Source organism: Protopterus annectens, chromosome 9.part0 (genome assembly GCF_019279795.1).
Source record: "Protopterus annectens isolate FY-2018-M chromosome 9.part0, PAN1.0, whole genome shotgun sequence".
Classification (NCBI taxonomy): Eukaryota; Metazoa; Chordata; order Ceratodontiformes; family Protopteridae; genus Protopterus; species Protopterus annectens.
Window position 1 is genome coordinate 1,440,620,885 of NC_056743.1, and position 6,000 is coordinate 1,440,626,884.

The window sequence follows — 6,000 nt, forward strand, 5'->3', positions numbered from 1 at the left end:
AATGCATTACTTTATGCACACAAGCTTTGCCCATATCCAGTCATTTGTATTGGTCTTTGGTCCATATCTCATTGGTTCTAGGGCTGCATTACACCACTCAGTTTCATTGCTGGTTATTGTTTGCAAAACAGCACTTCCCTACTGCATTCTAAAGGATGTCTCTGAAAACCACGTGTCTGACTCCCTATGACACAACCCTTGTTCTGTAAAAAAGTGTATGTTTCTAAATACCACCTATGACTCATTCACAGATGCCATTCTTGTGTGGATGCAGGCTTTGCACCATACCCAGTCACCTGCATTGGTTATTGTTCCATACCTGCATGGTTCCCGGTTGTGCTGCACTGCTTAGCTTCATACAACCCTTGTTCTGCAGAGCAGTACATGACTCTGAATACCTCCCATTAGTTTCCATATTCACACAAACCTATAACTAAAGCCTGATTGTGTATAATCCACCTACTAATTGTACAGTTCCTACAAAGTATGTCTCTCTATTTATAACAACCTTACTTGACATGTAGTGTGAGTGATAAATCATAATGTCTAAATAGTTTACAGTGTAAAAGGAAGTGAGTCTGTTTATCATTTAGGTGTGTAAATTTGCTTATCTGGATTTTTATTACATTCTTTTTAAACCTGTGATGCAAAGGTGTTCAGGCTTTCCTTTAAATTCTAGTTTGATCTACCATTTGAAATGTTTTTTTTTTCAAAGACTTGGATAGCTAGCAAGACTCATGTCATCTATTCCATCCATTTCCAATAACCTGGTTTATTGTTAATAGGGTCAAAAGGACATCAGAGCCTATCCTATTAACAAGTAGGTGGAAGACATTGAATTTTGTACTGGACAGGATACCAGTCTGTTACAGAATACCCATTCTCACTCAGTCACTCACCCAGTAGGTGCACACCTACTGTATAGGCAATTTGGAAAATGTCAATTTGACTTTTGCATATTTTGCGGGTGTTGGGGGGCACGAGCATCCATATTAACCCCACTCACATTCAAGGTGACCATGGAGACTACACACACAAAGCAGTCTAGCTAAGCCTCAAACAGAAAAAGTTCTTGCTATGAAGGAACAATGCTGCTCTCTGCACTACTGTGCTGCCCATGAGAGTACCTTCTTATCTTTATTTTTGCAGAGTGAAAAATGAGTGTCTTGCAGTTATGTGTGATGTTTTTTAAAGAAGGCAAGGTTAAGCATTCAGTCAGATTCCTGGAGGACGTAGCACTACTTAGTATGAATCTGCAAAAGACAGTTAACCCAACAATGCCTAAAGAGATCAGCTGGAAGTAAATTTCAGTTAGAAGTGGTTTATCCCTTTTTCCTGACCAGCTTAGTGAGATGGGGCATTGGTTAACAAAAGACAGTTAGACAATACACTGCTGGAAGTAATTGTCCCTGACTTGTCATAAGCAAAACAATTTTAAGGAAAGTCAGTTCTGACTTCAGTGAATTCCTGATACCATCCCTCTTCAAGCAGACCTGGCACGTTGTTAGTTTCTGTCAGTGATTTTCAGGTGACAATTTGCTGTAGTTTAAATGTTGAAAAACAATCTTTTACTCCTCATGCCATAAATGGTCAAAACAACAGTGGGCTAGATTCAATAAAGCCCAGACTAAGTGTACAAGATATGTATTCAACAACATTCTTATCACATGTTTGTGCTTTCTAGTCACTCAGAAAGATTACACTGTGTACTTGTAGTCTACACTTAGTGGTAACCTTTATAAATACCTGTCAAAATTTAAAGCTGCAAGAATATCAGTAAGAAAACTAAAATTAGGAGGATGAAGGTGTGAGTTATGTCTGTGTTGTCTGTTCACTCAGAACAGTGTACACTTAGTGTAAGTGTTATTGAATCCCAGGGTGTGTCTTTTCACTCCTGACAACAACAGAACAATCTTGTAGTGTTGTCTACCCAAGTAATGATTACTGTGCTCAACTAGGTGACAAAACCCCTCCAGCAATGCTACAGGTGAAAATTGTGATTGTGTATTTGCTGCTCCTCACAACTGTATTTGTTGCATCATAACCTAAAATCTGAAAGTACAGCTGAGTCGTACATGAACAAGCTGGAAGCAGTGAGTTGTATAATATAATGAATTATTAGTTTAAGGTCAAAAGGGCACTTGAGTCATTTAAATTATATCCTCTAACACTACTGTTTTGTAATCTGAGGTCAGGAAGTGCTGCTCAAGTGAATACACAAAACTGGTTCCGTCAAAGTTAGAAAAGTTTAAGGTTAAAGGACACATGACTCATCTGGAGTATCCCCACATACTTCATATCCAGAGTGGAAGCAATACTGCATATTGTGCAAACCTGTGTTGTTTTATACAAAGCCAGCAGTACATAAAGCTTATAGCAAACTGAGCTATGACTATACTTAGTGTGTCTGTCTATCTGCCTGTCTCTCTGTCTGCGTTAGTGTGAAGGTATGGATTAAGTAATTTATTGCGTCACCTACTTTGTCGGTGAAGTATTACCTATACAAACACACGCACACACACACGAGCAAGGCAACTCAGCTTGTATATATATCTCTTACAGACATTGGACTTTTCGGCTGTATCGTGATCATACACCACAGTATTCAATATGGAAGAACCTTAATATTGTTAGAACATATTGTGACTTAGGAATTTCCCGCATGAGATAATCACAGGTGTAGTTTAAACACAGATTTTCCAGCTTGCTTCATAACTCGTTGTCACATGACAGAACAAAAAAAATGTTCTTCCTGATTTATACTGGTGCATCCAGCATGTTCCAATCTACAGGTTTATTACTTGCAAGTAACTCATCTAGCTAATAAGTTCAGCAATTTGGGCAGAGGAAATTAAATTACTATTTTAACCTAAGTAACAAGAAAGGAGAATGAGAACATTTTCTGAATTCCTGAACATCCTTGTAACATAACAGATGCCAAATGTCTAATGGATCTGATTCTATTTCACAGAGGTTTAGCTAACAGTAGAGCTCTTTCTAATAGTCACACAAGGTCACAATCAACAGATAACAGACACACTGATGTATTCCTATTAGGTACTATATATCCACAATAACTTCTGAGGCAGTACCATTTATGGACTGCCTTTGTTGAAGTGCAGTGATGATGTCATTGCAGTTTCATCATTTGTAATAAAGTGCAGAAGCTCTTAGTTGTTTATCGCCAAAGGAAACAATAAGAAAGATAAACAAGTCCTCTGCATTAACACAAATCAAACAAGAAATATCCTACCAAAGAGGTAAAAGCAATAAGAGCTGGAATATACACAGAACTGTTGTACTAAAAATAGTCTTAAGCTAAAGGCAAAAAAGTGCAGTATAGTAGAGTTCAGTAAGGCTGCTCCATCCTCATCTGTTGTAAGTGGTACATCTCTTTAGACACACACAGTTTAAGAGACCTGTCTACTTATGCAGACAACTCTCTTCAATCATCGATCATCATGTTTCCTTCACAGTTAGGAAGTCCTTCGATCTGGCCTAGTAAATTTCTAGATGAATATCTTCAAGATCCAAGCAAGTCATCTTAACCACTGTGCTCTTCATTATCAGACCCATTTTTGAATACAATGTCCCTTTGCAACATTTATATCCAAGCATATCATTCATCTGGAAAGGTCCAGTGATTTTAACCAAGAAAATTCACTGATATAATGCCTTCAGCTGTCCTGATAGATTAGTACACCCTCCATATACTCAGTGACTTTCTGACTGCTGCATGATAACCTGCATCCTGCTTTTTGAGTCAGGGAAAACCTAATACTCCTTGACTTCCTATTTCTTCACAAAACCAGTGTCTCTATAAACACCCACACTTGGGACCTAAATCTACAGCAACAAGTAAATAAGACTTGTTGTAGGTATTGATTCCTAACTCAATGTATTCCTGGTCTATGGAATAAGTTACCACTATAGGTCAAACAGAGTACAAGGTTGTCTGTGTTTAAGGCTAGTCTTGACAACTGGATATGTAGACACAAATTTACACTAGAGTTATCATGTACAGTCCTGTTCAGTTTGGGGCATAAACAATACCAATTCACTGGAAAAGTATGCAATAATTTTAAGTGTGTCTACGTAAAGGTGTACATTGCAAGGTATCTTATAGTTCCTGTGATCATTTGTTCTTTGTTCCTGTGATCACTTGCTCTGTGTTCCTACATGTGCTTCCAACAAAGAACTAGCCAGTTATTAGAAATACTTCCTGGGTGAGGGATTTGTCTGATTTCACTTAACTCCTGTACAGTTAGTCGCCTAATTACAAAAAGCAGCTTAGGTGTTGTTGGGCTATAATCGGAGACCTCTAGCAACTGATCTTTCAAAACTGACAAGGAACACGCTATTTTGGATATTGACTAAAAATGAAAATGTGCTTGGCTCATATCTTAATAATTTATGTAATACTAGTAGACTCATACTTAAGTACTAGGCTAAATGCGCTTGTTTGCCAGTTTCCCCAAAGGCGAGGATCAAACCCTGTACGCTGTGTTTGTGAGGTAAACACCTAAACCATTATGCCATCCCCAATCTCCAATATCAGTACATTCATCGAATGTTGCCCTTTGCTGGAATTGAACAGTAAGCTATGTAAATCCACCAGCTACTGACGTGTATGAATCACATGCGCCAGAGTGGATGCCCTTGAAACTCTAAATATCTAGTATTATTTTTAGTATTTTATAATTAGATTTTTTCCCAGAATTAAATAGCAGGTATAGTCATGCTGACTTATTTTTTTAGCCAGGACTAGTTCTATATCAGGAAGGAGTACTGGACCATGGAGGAATATCAATTAGTTAATAAAATAAATATATATATTTGATTTTTTCCTGTTAAACTTGGTCAGTGTAAGCACCTACCTTTTTCATTTGGCTTGCATCAGGAATAAGAAAAAAGAAAATAAGTATACACGAGTAAGCCCTTCCTACTATGAATATATTCCATAATTTTGTTTATCGATATGATTAATATTTTAACATACTGAAACTGAAATTCAAGATTTGCATTCTGACATGGTTAACTCTCACAATATGCTTCAGCCTAGAGCAATATTGAATTAAAATAGAATATAGATAGGCACTTGCTTAAACTACTACTGTTAATGCTTTGAAAGATCAGAAATTGTAATAAAACTACTGTTGCTAACTCTTTGAAAGACCAGAAATTGTAATAAAATTACTGTTGCTAACACTTTGGAAGACCATAAATTGCAATAACACTGAGAAAACCTATGTTTCTAACACCATATATTTGGCAGCATGGTTACATATTTGGGAAAAATCCCTTATGGTTACATAAACTACTAGATGAAATTTTGAAAATGACTACTTGCACAGTATTTGGGTTAACTTTATACAACACATCTGCTTACTAGGTAAAACTTTTTAATGACTTACATATAGTAAACCTGCTCCTATTATACACCCAATTGTTATCATGACACAGATCTTTCCATTCTGTCAACTACCTTGTTATGAGGATTGTACACATGTACAGAGGTCTCTTCTCTGTCACATTAGATTATTGCACTCATTATTTCACTGTTTCTCCAGTAAAACCAGTAATCATTGAAAAATTAATTAATATAGTGCTAATCAGGATGTTGTTACTGTGATTGGTCTGAAGTCTTCTTAAGACACTAGGTCTTGCTGGTTGGATTCTGCAGAAATCAAAGTCTAGTTATCACAGTCTGTTGCCCACAGAAACTTGCAGAATATACACTGATGCAGCACCTAACCTTGAGAGCAGTAGCCAATAAATAACTTTTTATAAACAAATCACACAAACTACTGTTGCAGGTTTAGGTACTGTTCTACTTTACTTCTCAAACAGCATGGATGATATGAGAGATACAATACAAAAATATCTCTAACAATGTTATCTGCTATAGTCTCTTTATAGTAATTTTACATCCTGTTTTTTTCCATGGTACTCTATTTTGGGCTTTGTATGAGAACATCTGTTTGCTGGTGTTTGCAGAAA